The sequence below is a fragment of the Cornus florida genome, unplaced genomic scaffold, assembly GCF_030987335.1.
Source record: "Cornus florida cultivar Cherokee Brave unplaced genomic scaffold, ASM3098733v1 CherokeeBrave_3.0.0_Hap2_Chr08, whole genome shotgun sequence".
Lineage (NCBI taxonomy): Eukaryota > Viridiplantae > Streptophyta > Magnoliopsida > Cornales > Cornaceae > Cornus > Cornus florida.
The window spans coordinates 93,719,969-93,739,187 of NW_026775578.1; the positions used below are offsets into that span (position 1 = coordinate 93,719,969).

The 19,219-nt window shown below is 37.0% G+C and overlaps 1 pseudogene; it reads left to right on the forward strand.

Annotated features, from left to right (window-relative positions):
• Positions 1 to 1,760: 1,760 nt before the first annotated feature.
• On the forward strand, positions 1,761 to 1,858 carry LOC132272092 (small nucleolar RNA R71; annotated as a pseudogene).
• Positions 1,859 to 19,219: the final 17,361 nt, after the last annotated feature.

Sequence of the window (19,219 nt, forward strand, 5' to 3'; positions counted from 1 at the left end):
TTGCCAAGAAAGGATAGCCAAGGATAACGGGAATTTGACTTTTGGGATTCGGAACCAGTTTCGTGTCTATGACAACGAAATCGACCGGGGAAAAAGAACTTATCAATATTAATCAAAACATCCTCAATAATACCCTGGGGCTTTTTGATGGATCGGTTGGCAAGTTGTAAAACTACCGACATTGGTTTCAAGTCTCATAAGCCCAATTTAACATACACCAAATATGGAAAAAGGTTAACACTAGCTCCTAAATCTAAAAGAGCCTGATTAATGACATGGTCACCAATAATGCAAGAAGTAGTAGGTGAACCGGGGTCTTTAAACTTTGGTAAGTGTTGTGCTGTAAAATGGAGCTTACTTGCTCAGTTAAGACTACCCGCTTTGGTGCTTGGCTTTTGTTCTTCCTCTTTTGGGTGCAAAGATCTTTTAAGAACTTGGCATAAGCTGGAATTTGTTTGATTGCATCCAAAAGTGGAAGATTAATCTTCACTTGCCTAAACATTTCAATGATTTCATTGGTCTTGGTCTTTTGCTTATCAATAGAAATGGATCATTTCAAGGCATTCGGAAATGGAGCCTTAGGCTCAAAAACTTTTTCAAAATCTTTCTTTGAAGAATCTTTAACACAAGAAGTTTTCAAATCATTGTTCAATTCATCTTTCAAATCATTTTTCACAACTTTCTTAGCAAGATGATCATGCATATGCAATGAAGGAGGAATAAAATGTGAAACGAGACGAGTGTCAACTTTTGGTTGCACCAGTTCACTCTCTTCATTGGACATACCTACTTGTTTGTCAAAAATTCTCCCACTTTTGAAAGTTGTCACCGCATTGACATGCTTAATTGTGTAACCTTCCGATGAGGAATGAGTCTCCACAACATATTATTGCTTTGGTAGTGCATTCAAAGGCATCTTCCCCTTCTCTCTAACATTTAAAGTACTAGCTATTTGCTCGACTTGGGTTTCTAGCTTAGCAATAGATTGAGAATGAGAATGAAGCAATTGAGTGTTCGCCTCTAGAGTGCCTAGAGCGGTCAATAGTTTCTCTTCAAAAGCGGGACTCGTAGAGTTTCCTTGAGAATACGATGATTGGTTAGGAAAATGAGAATTAGAGAATTGAATTTCATGCGATTGAAATGATGATCTAAAACCTTGGGATCCTTGGCCTTGCATCGGCGGTGGAACATACTTTCCTTGAAAACCACCTTGGGGAGGGTTTGAGCCTTCCCCTTGGCTTTTCCAAGAGAAGTTTGGATGGTTCCTCCACCCTGGATTATAGTGTGAGCCATAGGGATTATTCCTTTGGTTGACAAAAACAACATTTGCTTGTTCATGGTTCTCATTTTGTGCATGTCCATGGGAACAATTGGAAGTAGAATGCAAGACACTTGAACAAGTCATGCAAGACTCATTAGATGTATGATGATGAACATGATTAGGGGAGGAAGATACTTGATTCACCGAATTTTGGTTGATCAAGAATTAATCAAACCTTTGAGACAAAGATTTCATCTCGGCGGCTATATCATTGGAATTGTCAACTTGATATAAGCCAACATTCTTCCTTCCACCTAGATTTCTACCATTTTTAGAAGATAAAGATCTATGCATTGAATTCTCACTCATGCTTTCATACAATTGACACACATCATTTTCATGCTTGTCAAGATAAGAACCACCCATAGATGCATTAACCATACCCTTGTGATTATCCGGTAAACTTTCAAAGAAATATTGAACTAATTGCTATTTAGGTATGTCATGATGTGGGCACTTCCTAAGCAAGTCATTAAACCTTTCCCATGCCTCATGAAACATTCCCCATCCCCTTGAGAAAATTCACTAATGGAAGTTCTCATGGCATTGGTCTTTGATACCGGATAGTACTTTTTCAAGAACTCTTGTTGCATTTCTGCCCAAGAAGTTATCGAAAAAGGCTTAAGATTGTTGAACCAATATTTTGCCTTGTTTTTAAGGGTAAAAGGAAAGAGTTTGAGTCTTTAAACTTCTTCTAGCATGTTCGCGTATTTCACGGTGGAACACACTTCAAGAAACTCATCCAAATGCTTATAAGGTTCTTCATTTGGAAGTCCATGATAGTTGGGAAGCATTTAAATAGTTTATAGTTTAATCTTATAGCGATGTGCTCTAAATAGAGGCAATTGAATGCAAGTGGGTGCATTATATTCATTAGGCACATAATGATCACGCAAAATAATGGGAGGATTCACAACCGGCGGTGCTACACGAACACCTTGGTTGCCTTGCATAATGGGAGGTTGTGGAACACAAATTGGCCGAGGCATTCCCAATAGAACTTGGCCTTATTGCTGTGGATGAAAGAATGGTCTTGGCATGCCCAATGGTGCTTGAATATTTTTATGATGCACATTAGGGTGGAGGATGCCTTGTTGGTCTATGTGACCAAGGTCCTCCACATGGTCATTGTTGATGCCTTCCATTGATGAAATGGAATGACTAGAACTACCTCTTCCCCTAGGATTATGAATAACCGATTCAAGATGCAAATTAGGAGGGACAAGAGTAGGATTTAATGACCTACGACCATGCATGCACTAGCAAAACAAATAACAATCAATCAAATAACAATCACTTCGCCCCCATAACAAATCAATCAATAAATCTCCACATACAATGATCCCATACTCCCATGCTTGAACAATATGCAAAGAAAAGTAAATTGCCTTCACGCGGGCTCACGATTTATCTAAGAATTTAAGAACTTGCCACCATGCGGGTTGACGATTTAACTAGAGATTGAGTTAGAAAGATCTCACAAAGGGTCCTTAAGCAACTTCAATATATTTTTTATTTTTTCAAGTCTTGCTATGCTTTGCAATTTTTAGATTTTAGCCCTTTTTATGCTTAGCTTAGCTCCTTGTTTTCCAATTCTCCTTTTCTTGATTTCTCTTGCTCAATGCAGCAAGCCAAATAAGAACAAACACAATAAGTAACTAAAGATAGAATAAAATAAAAACACGATAAAAAAGTACTAATTCTTAATTGTTTCCAAAACACGGCGTTGCCAATTCAATCCCCGGCAACGGCGCCAAAAACTTGGTATGTCGCCAGACCAACGTCTAAAAATGTGCTAAGAATATGAATGTGCAATGTGGCCAAGTTTTAAATTTATAAAAGCCACTACTACCTCTAACTAAAAATATAGCTAGGGTGAGTAAGGATTGTCATAAGGGATTGTGGGCGTGTTTGGAATGGAAACAAGGCAGGGTTAGTAGGTCGAGTGATCAAAATGAGGTTTATTTGGTTAATTAAACTACATTGCAATTGAAATTAAAGCAAGCAAAATACAATAATTTTAGAAGATAGGGAAAAAGATATAGAGGAGAGGACTTGGTGTACTAGAGCTCACCACTAAGCTTGACTTCACTAGATACTAGCAATTGTATATCAATAGGGAAATTGAATTGTAACTTGTGTGTGTGTGTGACATTAATTGAAACTAGGCATGGATGGCAAATAAGTATAGATTATCTAGCCAATTCAAATGGAAAGCACAACCTATTAAATGGGACCAAAATCCATTCAATCAAACTATAATTTATGCACACACAACTATCTAGAAACATACACCCTTTGCATTCATAAGTATGGAACACCAAGGAACAAGAATAGATTGTCCACCTATCTATGAATATAAAGCAACTACACTACATCTACACTAAAGACATGGAAATTAAACTAAGTAAGCTAAAGGTGTGGCACAATCCATCAAGAAACAGGTGTGAATCATCAAATAAATTACAAGAGTATTTAATTAAGCACTATGTTTTGATCATCACTAGATTAACTTCATCCATACACATAGACATGCATAAATTGCATTAAATCTAGAGAAAAGCACATGAATCATCCATTCTAGCATACATAGACATATGATTAGAAATAGATAATCAATTGAAAGCATTAATCTATATACATCAAGTAGAAACCATAAGATATATATATATATATAAATAAATCCAAGATCAAAACATTTATTACAAGTAAATCCCTAAAAATATACAAAGCACTAGGTCTAAGAAGCAAACTTAGGGGCTACTCTAGCCCCAAGTAGATGTTTAGCCACTTATTGAAGTTATCATCCAACCCTCAAGGGCTATCTCCATGGTAGGAATGACCTCCTTCTTGATAGAAACCCTTGAAGAATGGAAGAACTCCCAAAATGTGTAAAGCTCTATAGTCTTTAGCCTCTTCTCCAAGATAGATGATATGAGATGTGTAAGTTATGATGAATCTTCTATGAATGTTGCTCTTAAAATGGTTCCAAATCCTTATATAGGTAGCTCAAGTGCTACACCCAATGGGCTGGACTCGTGCACTAGGGCCCTTGCAATGATTGCACCATGAGCCATCTTTTAATGAGCTGGACTCTATTTTATTTTGGACTTGAGGAGGTTCGATCGATCGAACTGTGGTGAGATCGATCGAACTTAGGTGAGATCCATCGAATGCTGCAGAGATCGATCATCCTTGGCGGCGCCTTTTTGAATAAAGACAAATCTCTGAGATATTTTGAGATATTTTGGGAAAAAGACAAAAGTGGTAGGCGGGGTGGTAGGTGAGGATAAGATCAAACAATTTCAATCGATCTGAGGAAAGTTGGATCAATTGAAGATGGTGGATTCTTTTGGATAAGGACAAAGGCTTGGATCCATCGTGAAATGTCTAGATCGATTACCTCCAGATCGATTGAAGATTAGTGAGATCGTTCGAAGATGCTGTTTTTCCACACTTTGCTTCCACTTTGCTCCTTTCTTCCATTCAACTTAAGATTGCTTCTTAATTGCTCTTATTTGGCTGAATTAACTTATTTTTGGGATAAGTACCTGAAAAGGGCAATAATATGAAATTAGTTTAAAATGGGAAAATAAGATAGATAAAGGTTCTAGAATACTTGAGCTTAAGGGGTTTAAATGCGCACTTTTCAGCGCTCATCAGGTTGATCCAAATATTGCTCCAGTCTTAGACAGTTCAAACTATGGACATTGGAAATTTGGAATGGAGGCTTACTTGATGTCTCTCTCTTATGATGTATGGAATGCAGCAATCAATGATGTAATGGTTGAACGTACAGAAGATTTCTTCAGCAATGATCTTAGAGCAAGACAAGTGTTGACTTGTGGTCTTAACCAATAGGATTTCATTATTGTCAAGGTTTGTAAGTCATCCAAGGATGTGTGGGATACTCTTGAGACTGTTTATGAATCTACTCGCATCCTTGTAGATCTAGAAATAATCAATTTTACAAGAAATATGATGGATACTCAGTGTACCAAAGGGTTTGTTCAAAGGAATGAGGTGGATGAAGATGTTTGTATTAAAGTGCTCAAGTCTGAACTTTCAGTTCTTATTTCTTTTTCACTTATGGTGTTCAACATAATAAAGCTTAGATTAATCGGTATCTTGAAAAAGAGGAAGATTGAAAATGAATGCTCTTCAGTGCCTTTGATATCTTTTATCCCACTTGAAAGATCATTGGAGTTATAAAAAGGTTATGTTATGAAGAAGTTAAGCAATTTTTGGTTTCTGAAATGCAAAGACAAGAAACCCTTCATTAAGATCAAAATATTGTAGTCATCCTTGAGACTACTCTCAATGAGTATGTTTGTCTCTACATCTCCCAGGATCTGTAATTTCAGTGTTAATAGAATGTGGGATGGAAATTGTTTAAAGAAGAAGATAGAAGCTCAAAATCAATACATTGTTGAAGAAAGCTCAAGTATGTCAAAATCTGAGGATTCGTGCTCAAGGAAGCTTTGGACCTCAAGTTTAAAACTATTAAAAGATTCTTATAGCTTAGTCTTCAAAAGTTTTTCAAAACTGATAGTATTTTTAGAGACAATGTCTTTCAGGATCATTACTCTATCATTCATAATTGCCAACTTCAAAGCTCCTTAAGATGACCTCCTCTCAGAGACAAGGCCTCGTATGATCATTATTTTATCTTTGGTTTTTAGCTTCAAGTCTCTACAAGGCCACCCCCTCTTAAAGACAAATCTCTTCATGTTCTTTAGATATCTCTTGCTGTGGATTGCTGAGCCTGATGCTTGCTATAAAGGGTTAAATTCCATTGAAGTATGTTCTGAAGCTCCTACATTGTCATTTCAAGTTCAATTCATCATTTTTCATCCACAACAAATATTAAATTGACCTAGTTCAATTTGAAGGTACTCTCATTTTCTTAAAACCTGATTGTCTGCATTTTTAACTGGTGGTTATGAGAATTGGAATTATTCTCTTATAATCATATTACTCTATTTTCTTTAAATGATTGAGCATCATTGTATCACTGATTGAAAGCTACAATGAGTAATAAATATCATGGAAAGTGAGTACAACTTATTTCAGTCTTGAATCCAAACACTTAGAACTTTCAGCAGAAGTGAGATTGGGCTGAAATTAAAGAGATCACTTACTTTATTCTATGCCTTCACTTCATCTGATAATGTGCCCTGTGATAAATCAGTGTTATATGAACCATGTTCATGAAGGGTCATCATGAAATTCCATCTTTATCCCTCAGTTCAGTGATATCTATAGTGCAGCAAAATACAATATGTGAAAAGGTTTTTTAAGCACTGTTTTTGAGCATTCACCATTATTCTCTTGAGGGTGTCCCCTGAATAACTTCATGTTCCTGAATATTCATCATACATATGCTTGGGAGAGTTTTTGTCCAAGGTCTACAATGGTGTAAAATTCCAAATTTACCCTCGAATAGTTTTTCAGAAAACCTTTGACTGAAGTCTGTTGTGAGCTACTTTATAACGTGTCCTTACTTTACTTTGCCTTCTCCTTGATATTATTTAATGAACAAGTATAATGTGACAGTTGAAAACTGTGAAGATCAAGTTTAAGCCCATTTGGAAGTTGTTTCACCTTGACAAAGTATCTTCTTGAGTTAAAATCTTAATTTCAGACTATTTAGTACTGAAATTAGCTCTGATATTGCACTCTAATTGATGTTTACCTTGACTCCAAGTGTATACGATAATGCTATGCTCTTAAAAAAATTTAATGGAAACTGAATTAGACATTTATAATGGTGTTCTCACCTTGTAATCTCTGCTAAAAGGTTATACTCAAGAAGCTAGTTGACACAAGTGTTCATTGTTGGTCCCTTGACCCTTTTCACTTTCAATGTCAAAAAGGGGGAAAATGTTAGGGTTTTGTCATTAAAAGGCAAAAGGGGGAGATTGTGGGTCCCTAAGATGCCTATTTTGAGGTTTGTTCTTTTAATGACAACATGCTTGTCAAAAGGGGTTCAAAGCAATTTGATTGGCACATTGATATGTTGAGGCTTGGTCAAGTGGATGTTCAGCATAAAGTGGAGGCTCACTCAATGAATTTCTAACTGGTCAAGGCACATTGTTCACAGATTTTATAAGGAAATCACTGCAGCCCTCTTTGTGTTTGTAAATTCTGTGACAACTTATGAAGTGTGACTATAGGTCTTGATAAGGGTTGTTTGGTCTTTATACATATTTTAATATCCATATTACATGTGGCTATGATGCTACATTGTGTACGTGAGCTCTAATATTCAATGTGACAGACCTATTCTATGTGACAGCAGTGTGCTTTTATTTATTATGTCAAAAGCAATAGTAGGGGCATTATTGTAATTCTGTGTGAAGCTATATGGCCCTGAAACGTGCACAGTGGTCCTGGAGTGAGAGACTATGGCCAGCTTTACATTTCTTGGAGCTTAAGATCAAAAAGGCTTTTCTGGTATATACATATATATATTGATATTATAAGCTGGTATATATACTAAAAAGTGTGTTGTCAAGGGGTATAAAGGTACTATTACCTGTATAATGTTAGAATTACTTTTCTCACGGATTGGAAGACCTCAGCTCAATCCTATCCATTGGTTTTAGGGCTGCATTATCAAGGGTTTTGAGTATAAATACAATGTTATAGCTACTGCTAGGTTTTAAAGGCCTGAAAAATACATTGTCAGTACTTTTTAGAGGCTGTTCTTGAGTGACACGAAAAGGGGAACTAAATAAGAGTTTCTGAGTATTAATTCAGCTATGTAAGATAATTTTAAACTCAGAAATTGGTGTATGCATGTGATCACTTGAAGACTTACAAGTAACACTGTGGTTAAGGCTTAAAAGGTGCTATCAAGGCTGCTATGGGGGTCCAATTTTGTTCCAGAGGCTTGAGGTGAAAAATAGAGGTTGAAGTAAGTTTAAATCACCTATTTGCATCTGCAAAAATCAGGTATTATCTCAAATACTCACTGATACAGAATATGACACATCTGAGCTTGTTATTTGAGGGTTTTGAGATAAATTTGCTGCTGTGGTGATATTATTTGATTTATATGCTATGAGCTATGTGTTTAACATCTGAGTATGAGTAACTTGATGATTTAATGCTGTTAAAGTTGGATTGATCTCAAAAGATTGGCTAGTTTCAATAATGACCTTTTGAACCACACTTCACTAGGGTTTTGCCCTTGTTTGCTGAGGATTGTGAACTAAATATGAAATATGTTGTTTCTATTGCCGTGATTACCTTTTGAACATGTGTATAATGCCTATACAATGTTGTGAAAACCTGAATTAGTCTTGAGTAAGTCAAAATTCTAGAATTACCCTAAGAATTAAGTTACTGCTGAACTGAGACTAAACTAACCTGCTGTATACTGTGATCTTTTGGAATATGTGTTGAATTGTTTTACCTTGCTTAGTTCTTGATCCTAATATGTTAAGCAAGTATAAAGGGAAATTTGGGAGTTGAGGTAACTGAAGTTTAAACTGAATTGGGGAGCTACATTGTCTAAGCATTGGTGTTGCTGCTAGCTGAAATATTCTGCAGAAACAGGTTTATAATAGTTTTTGGGGATAAAATTGAAGTGTTAAATGAAGTGCTTGAACTCTAAGCTTTTGTGAGAAGATGAACCAAGTATATGAGAATATTTTCCAAGCCTGAGACCTTACTGAATACCATTTATACCCTCAATTCAGAGGCATCAAAGTGGCATGAAAACAGATCCTGTATTGAGCCTATTAGTTACTGGTATACACTGAAATGTCCTAATCTTGCTAAACTTATTGAAGACAGTGTTTGTGCAAGTGTGCTATGAATATGTGAAGCTGTGAGAACCTACATTTACTCAAGGTTCAAGTGTTTTGACTGAATTGCCCTTGAAAGCTTGATGTTTAGGGTTTTATATAGTCCAAGCCTATTATGAACTAAATTTATTATCCCTTACTCTATTCAATGTTGTAACCTACTAAGCAAGTTTGTTTTGTGACATCAAGGCTATGGATATAGAAGAATTGTCAGTGCTGAAGCCACATGGTGACTTGACTGAGTTACCCTTCTTAGGGTTTTGAAGCCTTGTATGTGGAAAGTGTTGTGTACTTGCTGACCATTCTCCAAGATTGATTTGAGTAAGTCTGTTGAACTGATTCAAGGCTGTGGGAACTTAGTGTGAGTAACACGTGAAGTTGCATTGTGTTTTGACAGTTATATCCTTAATTGCGGAGAAGTGAAGACTAGGGTTTCACATTATTCTACTTGAAGTTGTGTATTGCATTCCTTTATTATTGTTGCAGCTGAAGTAATATGTTCTTGATGTATTGATATCTTACTCTTTTGTTGATATAGCTACTAAGAGTTTGTAAGTCCAAGTAGGGTTGCTTTGGACAGGGGGAGTGTATGTGTGCAAATTGTAAAGCTTGTGTGTGTGTAGAGTGAGTGAAAGTTAGTGTCCTAGCTAGTACAAGGTATGTGTGGAAAGTGGGGTAGCTGAGTGAGTAACTACTTACATACAACAAGTGTTGTTGAAGAGCTAGTGTGTGTGTAGTGGGTGTGAAAGTCAATGTTCTTACTTATATAAGGAGGGTACTGAGAATGAGACATTTAAGTGTGTAACAACTTACATCACCTAGTGGAGCTTTATTGGCATAGGCCAAAAACCAAGGTTTTTCCCTATTGAGAGGGTTTCCTTGTAAATCTTGTGCTGTACTAAGTTTGGTTATTCTTATCCTCTTACTTGTGTTTTAATTCTAAAAGTTAACTTGAAAAGAGGAATGAATTTACTTAGACCAATTCACCCCCTTCCCTTCTTAGTCTAATAGCTTGCTCATCCTAAAACAAAGTAAACCAAAGAAAAGGTAATACATGAATTATTCTTTTTTTTTTTTTTTTTTTTTTTTTTTTTTTTTTTTTTTTTTGTAGATTTAGTACACTATCATTGAAATAATTTTATTTTAAATCTCTTAAAAAGGTAGAACAAATAAGTAAATAATTGTACTAAAGATCTCTACAATGATTTGTGCTTATTTTAAACGTAGACTTTCTGTTTCAAACCTTCTAAATTTCAGTCCTTATTTCAATTAAACTTCCACCCAAATATGATACATAAGTACAAATGTTAACCTTTAAATGTTAGGTTCAGCAGGTGTCTTAAACAATATCTCAATTAACATAAAATGTATATAAATTGACAAATATCACTAAAATATTTACACAATTTAACCTTTAAATGTCAATAATGTTAATCTAAAATACGAATCCTTGGGTTATCGCTAATACTCGTGTTATGAGTTTTTGGTGCAATAGCTCAAATGTCGTAAAATCTATATAAATTGACAAATATCACCCTCCACTGTAGTCCTAACATGTATGAGATACTATTGTAAAAGTGAAGCAAGATATGACTCTAACTTCCACCCAAACATGTTCAATATGTACACAATTTATATTGACAAATATCACCTCCACTATAGAGTTTACATATAACAAATGCTAATCCTTTAATATGTTCCATGGTCTGACTTGAACTTCCATCTAAACATGTTTAATATGTACACAATTTAACCTTTAAATGTCAGCTATGATTATCACTATCACCTGTTTAGAACCTCCCGCTGTTCTTTAGATTCACTTTTTGTCCATTTGGTACATCTTCAAATTCCATTATTGTCCATTTGGTCCCCCTTTTGAGGAAAATTTCCGAAATGGATTGCAAAATATGACCACTCCCATATTTTGTTTCTTAGACTTTTGAATTACTTAAAATTGATTTCTTCCTGATACCACCTCCACTATAGGTTTTATATGTATTTCGAGATACTACAATAAAATGTCAACCTTTAGACATTTCAATATGTAGACACCTTAACCTTTCAATGTCAACCATGATTATTGTGTCTGAGATACTACTATAATGCATCACTGACCATTCCCATATTTTGTTTCTTAAACTTTTGAATTACTTAAAATTGATTTCTTCCCAATATCACCTCTATTATAGGCTTACATGTATTATGAGATACTACTATAAAATTTAAGTTCCACCAAAATATGTTCAATATGTATACATTTTAACTTTTAAATATCAACCATGATTATCATGTCTGAGATACAACTATAATGCATCACAGAGGCGGGATAATATCGTCCTAAAATATGCCCAAAAACCTTCATCCCCCTTTTAGGTAATTTTCCGAAATGGATTGCAAAATATGACCACTCCCATATTTTGTTTCTTAAACTTTTGAATTACTTAAAATTGATTTCTTCTCAATAATCTCCTCAATTATATGCCTTACTAGTATAAAATTTAACTTTCACCTAAATTTTTACTATTATAATGTATCACAAAGGCGGCATAATGTCGTCCCAAAACAATAGTATACCCCAAAATATTTTCCTTCCCATATTTTGATTCTTAGACTTTTGAATTAAAAAAATATATATATTTTTTCCCAATATCACCTCCACTTTAGGCCTTGTTTGTATTATGAAATACTATTATAAAATATAACTTGCACTTAAATATGTTCAATACGTATACATTTTAACCTTTAAATGTCAACCATGTTAATTGAAAACACTAATCCTGGTTCATAAGTTGGTGGCGTCAATAGATCCTTGAATCAATAGCTACATAAATATAGCCTGTATGAAGTACTATACAAGAAAATATGTCAATTTATTCTATTTTTCTTTTCATGAACTTTGAGGATGAGAGCCATTGGAAAAGATGTTGCCTGGCCTGGTTCATGGAGACTGTTGGCAAATTTGACGAAGATAAGAGGAAGGCAATCCAAGATATTGGCTTTGGGAATCTGCTGATGTGATAGCCCAAGTTTTTCAACCTGGTGCGTTAGTGATGAATCGAAAGTTAATCCGATAACGGATCCAAAATGTGGAAGCAAATGATAAACCAAGGTCTTAAGAGATAGGAATCACTTCTAAGACACAAATGTGACATTTCATGAGATCACAGGACTTAAAGAGAGCAAAGCGGAAACAAAGGTCAAAAAGGAAAAAATTAGTTATTAAAGGAGCAAAATGGTCAATTCACAATTAAATTGAGAGACTTGACTCTAAACAAGTCAAACAAGGTTAATACAACCTAATCTAATCATTTCAAGACATTCCAAGAGGTTTTAAGAACTTTGGCTAGGAATCCCACAAAATAACCTTTCCCGATTGAAGTGAAAATCGACACTACACCACTAAAACATGAATAACTTCCATTATGTTTGGAATCTAAGAATTCCATAGGTACCATTGGAGAGCTGACTCAAAATACTTGAGTTTAGACTCAAGAATCACCCCATTTGGATAAGGAATGAAGAAGTTATGGCCTTTCAAAGTTAGGCCATCAGTGCTGAATTGAAATCTGGAAGTGTTAGTGCACAGGGGCTATTTCGGTCGACCGAAACTGGTCACAAAAGGGATTGGTCGACCGACTTAGAGTTTTGGTCACAAAAGGGATTGGTTGACCGACTTAGAGTTTTGGTTAACCGAAACTCACCGAATGTTTTCTGAAGGGTGGTTTTTACAGTTCATTTGGTCTCAAAAAGGGATTGCTCGACCGACTAAGAGTTTCGGTCGACCGAAACACCTCGAAATGTTGCTGAAAGCTCCTCCAAACATACGAAACTCCTCGAAATGCTGCTAAAAGCTCCTCCAAACATGTGGAATTGCAATGGAACTTATGGGATTCATTCTACCCAGATGCATACATCAAAATTTGATTCATTTTAAGGAAGATTGAACATATGAACATGTCAATTACAAGAATTTCATGTGGTAAACCTCCAAGGTGGTAAAAATACATTTTTTGAAGAAAAGTTTGATACCAAAAGAGTATAAGTACAAAAGTAATCATGCTTGGCCCTTGGCTTCCATACATACATGTTTATATTGTTAAAAGCAAATATTTAAGTATCATTACATGTCAAGAAAGCTACATAAGCTTCTAAAGTACCATACACCCATGGTATACAAAAAAAATAGAATATCTAAAAGTAAAGCATGTTAAACACTTGCATGCCAAAATACAAAAATGCTTCAAATGACTCATAAGCCTCTAAGGATGATGAGCATCCAAGAACATAGTCTCTTTACCTAAAAAATAACCTAAACCACTAGGGTGAGTAATCAAGTTACTCGTAGGAAGAAGCATATGCATATACCCTGAAGTTTCAATATCATTGCAAGGGAGCATTCCACTTAACGTCTATGTTCAAGGTGTTCTAAGGGATCATCTTAAGCTAACTTAAATGAATCTAGTTACACAATATCAAAATGGATGTACTTAACAACATCAAATCGCATGAAACTAAAATTACAAGTTACAACTTAAACATTAATTGTCAATTTGGAATTAAATGCGAAAGCAAAAAGTGGAAACCTTGGACACCTAAGCTCGGAATTCTGCGGAGACCTCAACGGTTATTCCGGGCATTAACCCGCAGGGAAGACCACCCTAAGTGCGCACTATCTCAATTGAGGAGAACTCATACCTCCCGCACTAGAGCCAAACTCTAGCCATGTCACTTGTAACCGTGTCCCAAGAGAATCCAAAATATATATCAAGTTCAAAACTTATATATAGATAATAAGGCATATCAACCACCTTACAAGCACAAGTACTTTAAAACCACACAAGCCATGTCTTAGGGTTCCAAGTCTAGAATGGCATGCTAAATGACAAATCATCATCATGATATTATGCATAATACAATACCACCAACTTATCAATTTCAATCATGCCTCAACAATAAACTTTATACACTAAATATCAACATTTAAAGCAATAAGCTTCTATGATAATGACAGTTTGTACACTCAATGCATCGGCCACCACATTGGCCTTCCCCGTATGATACTGTAACTCAAAGTCGTAGTCCTCCATGAGCTCAACCCATCCGCACTATCTCAAGTTCAAATCCTTCTGAGAGAAGAGATACTTGAGACTCTTGTGATCAGAGAAAACCTTGAACTTCTACCCGTACAAATAATATCTCCACCCCTTCAGGGCAAAGATAACTGCTTCCAACTACAAGTCATGTGTCAGATAGTTCAATTCGTGAGTCTTCAACTGTCGAGATCCATAAGCAACCACTCCTTTTGTTTGCATCAAGACACAACCCAATCCTTCTCGCGAAGCATCATAATAGACTACGTAACCCAAACCACGTTCAGGTATGATCAAAACTGGAGCCGATGTCAATCTGACTTCAACTCCTGAAAAACAAAATCACAAGCCTCATTCCATATGAACTTGAATCCCTTGCGAGTAAGTCGAGTCATAGGTGCCGCTAAACGAGAGAAATCTCGAAACAAATCTCCTGTAGTAGCCAGCTAGGCCAAGAAAGCTCCGAACCTTAAACACTGTCTTCGGATGCTCCCAATCCATCACAGACTCAATCTTTGATGGATCCACTACAACACCACTCTTTGACACGACATGTCCAAGGAATTTCACCTCAGGTTGCCAAAATTCGCATTTCTCGAACTTGGCATACAACTGATTATCCCTAAGGATTTACAACACTATCCTTAAATGATACTCATATTCCTCTACCGATGCCAAGTATACCAGAATGTCATCAACGAACACTACCACAAATTTGTCAAGATAGTCACTGAATACACGATTCATCAAATCCATAAAAGCTGCTGGAGCATTGGTCAAACCAAATGGCATCACCAGAAATTCATAATGGCAATACTGTGTGCGAAAAGCGGTCTTAGATATATCCTCATCCTTCACCCTTATCAGATAGTAACCAGATCTCAAATCAATCTTTGAAAAGCATGTTGCTCCTTTCAACTGATCAAACAAGTCATCAATCCTAGGCAAATGATACATATTCTTGCTCATAGCATGATTCAACTGACGATAATGGATGCAAAGTCTTAAAGACCCATCATTTTTCTTACAAAAAGAACCGGTGCTCCCCAAGATGAAGCACTAGGATGAATAAAGCCCTTAGCTTTCAAATCATCCAACTGACTTTTTAGCTCATCAAGCTCTGCCGGTGCCATACAGTACGGTGCTATAGAGATGGACGCTGTACCGGCAATGACATCAATGGCAAAAATAACTTCCCTTAAAGGAGGTAACTGTGTCAGTTCCTCTGGAAAGACATCAAAAAAATCCTCAACAACTGTCGGAAGAACACGACCCAAATTCTTATCCTCGTCAACTAGCAAACTAGCTAAGTAGGATCTGTGGTGACTCTAGTTACCAATACTAAAAACCATCACCAGGTGGGAATCGCTCCGATCTCCCACAAAATGGAAACAATCTCCCTTAGGATTGCAAACGGATACCCTCCTGCAGAAGCAATCAATCATAGCCCGAACGAATGACAACCAATCCATCCTGAGAATGACATCAAAGCCAATCATGTCGAGAACAACGAAATCGAACTCCAAGGTCTGCCCAGCTATCTCAATAGCACAACCTTGACAAACACGATCCAAAGACGCTGGACCCCCAACTGGTGTGTCAACACAAAGAAGACTGTCCCAAAGTGTGACCTCCAGACTCAATGAATGTGCAAATGATGCAGAAATGAAAGAATGTGATGTACCCCTGTCAACAAGAACCCATGCCCAAGAACTAAAAACTGGAAAGATACCTCGAACTGAAGAGGTGCCTGGGGAAGCATCCGCTTGTGGAAGAGCATAGGCTCGTCCCTGAGTCCCTGAGCCCTGCTGTAAACTGCCCTGATAGCCTAACTGATGTGCAGAAGCAGTAAGTGTAGAACCCCTGGCTGGATAAGTGCCAACTAGCGCCACTGGCTGTGGTGCCTGTGGGACCCTGAAACCTGACTGAACCACTGTAGACTATACCGGTACCATCTATGAATCTGTGCCACAACGTGACTTATTCAACAACTTTGGACAATCCTTCCTGAGATGTCCTGGTCTCTTGCAATAGAAGAAAGCTCCCAACCCTATTTTTGTAAAAACTGAAGTCTGACTGGCTTGTGCCCGAAGCTGTGGGCAGCGAGGCTTGATGTGCCCCAGTTGCTGACCATGGTAACAAACCACTCCCTGGGCTGATCCCGAAGATACAGGAACTGTGGGTGCAGAACAATTCTGCTGCGATGCCCCCTATGAGTGAGTATTGTTCCCTGCCCTAGCCTTCTTCCACTGACTCCCAGAAGATGATGGGTTGTCTCTGCGAGGCTGCTTATATGAACCCCTGATCCGTAACTGATCCCGTTCCTCTACTTCAGCTAGCATAGCCCTCTGGACCACTTTTTTGTAAGTCCTTAAATCAAGAATTGAGACCCGTGGCCTGATGTCAAGATGTAGCCCTTCCTGAAATTTCATTGCCCTGGCCTCATCCGTCGTTACCATATCTTCGGCATAATAAGAGAGAGAAGTAAATCGCGTCTCATACTCAATGACACTCATAGTGCCCTGATAGAGACCTGCGAACTGTGTCCTCATCTCCCGCCTCATAGCCCTAGGAAAGAAGCACTCGAAGAACAAATCTCCGAACTCATTCTAAGTCATCAACTCAACATTGTGGACATTGGTCATAGACCTCCACCAAATATCCGCATCTCCCATGAACATAGAGGCCAACAAAGAAATCCTTAACTTGTCCATGGGTACCGCTATACTATCTAACTTGTGAACCATAAGGTCCAACCAAGCTTCTGAGACTAGCGGATCTGAACTCCACGCAAATGGATCAATCTTGACCCTCTATAGTCTCATAAAGTACTCTAGTGCCTCATTGACTATTGGTGCCGGTGCCGGTATAGGAAACTGTATCCCTGTCACCTGCCTATGTATCAACTCCTGTAAGGATTCAGCGATCCCCTGATTGATTCCTTGAGCAACTCGCTCTTTTTAAGTCGGTGCCCCTGGCGGATTAGCATTCACGCCACGAACTGGAATCCTGGGCCTCCCCGGACCCCTCGTGAACTCGGTGTCAACCACCTGCTCCTCAGTGCCCTGACGTGAAGACTCTCCACATGTGATAACCATGGTGCTAAACGTGTAAAAGAAAGGAGGTCAACAATAACACAAGTTATTATGACCGAGTGTAACTCACACTATGAATGCACGAAACACAACGCAAGATAAGGTATACAACATACTGCAATGCTAAAGTAAATCAAGAAAGCCATGTAAACAGTTAAACACCTAAGCAAGTAAGCATACTTGTCAAATAAAGATGCTTTTAAACATATAAGCATATAGGCGTAAAGACATCTCATAATACCAAAAGTGTTATCAAGAAACACATAAACATGTTATAAGCCAAAACATATCATCAAAAGCATGTGAACATATCAAAGTAAATCAAAAAAATCATGATATGCACCCAAAACCCGTCGTCCTAAGGTGTTCAAACCTAGGAGGTCTGATACCACTTGTGACGGTCCAAGTTTTTCAACCCGATGCGTCAGTGATGAATCAAAAGTTAATCTGATAATGGATCCAAAATGCAGAAGCAAATGATAAACCAAGGTTTTAAGAGATAGGAATCACTCCTAAGACACAAATGTGACCTTTCATGAGATCACGGGACCTAAAGAGAGCAAAGCGGAAACAAAGGTCAAAAAGGATAAATTTCGTTATCAAAGGGGCAAAATGGTCAATTCACAATTAAAGTGACAGACTTGACTCTAAAAAAGTCAAACAAGGTTAATACAACCTAATATAATCATTTCAAAACATTCCAAGAGGTTTTAAGAACTTTGGCTAGGAATCCCACAAAATGCCCTTTCCCGGTTGAAGTGAAAATCGACACTACTCCAGTAAAACATGAATAAATTCCATTATGTTTAGAATCTGAGAATTCCATAGGCACCATTGGAGAGCTGACTCAATATCCTTGAGTTTAGACTCAAGAATCACCACATTTGGATAAGGAATGAAGAAGTTATGGCCTTTCAAAGTTGGGCCATTAGTGTTGAATTGAAATCTGGAAGTGTTGGTGCACAGGGGCTATTTTGGTCGACCAAAACTGGTCACAAAAGGGATTGGTCAACAGACTTAGAGTTTTGGTCGACTGGAACTCACCGAATGTTTTTTGAAGGCTAGTTTTTACAGTTCATTTGGTCTCAAAAAAGGATTGCTTGACCGACTTAGAGTTTCGGTCGACCGAAACTCCTTGAAATGTTGCTAAAAGCTCCTCCAAACATATGAAACTCCTCGAAATGCTACTGAAAGCTCCTCCAAACATGTGGAATTGCAATAGAACTTATGGGATTCATTCTACCCACATGCATACATCAAAATTTGATTCATTTTAAGGAAGATTGAACATATGAACATGTCAATTACAAGAATTTCATGCGGCAAACCTCCAAGCTAGTAAAAATACATTTTTTGAAGAAAAGGTTGATACCAAAAGAGTATAAGTACAAAGTTAATCATGCTTGGCCCTTGGCCTCCATACATACATGTTTATATTGTTAAAAGCAAATATTTAAGTATCATTACATGTCAAGAATGCTTCATAAGCTTCTAAAGTACCATACACCCATGGTATACAAAAAAATAGAATATCCAAAAGTAAAGCATGTTAAACACTTGCATGCCAAAATACAAAAATGCTTCAAATGACTCATAAGCCTCTAAGGATGATGAGCATCCAAGAACATAGTCTCTTTACCTAAAAAACAACCCAAACCATTAGGGTTAGTAATCAAGTTACTCATAGGAAGAAATATATGCATATACCCTAAAGTTTCAATATCATTGCAAGATCAATATAGACGAACACAAGGGAGCATTCCATTTAACGTCTATGTTCAAGGTGTTCTAAGGGATTATCTTAAGCTAACTTAAATGAATCTAGTTACACAATATCAAAATGGATGTACTTAACAACATTAAATCGCATGAAACTAAAATTACAAGTTACAACTTAAA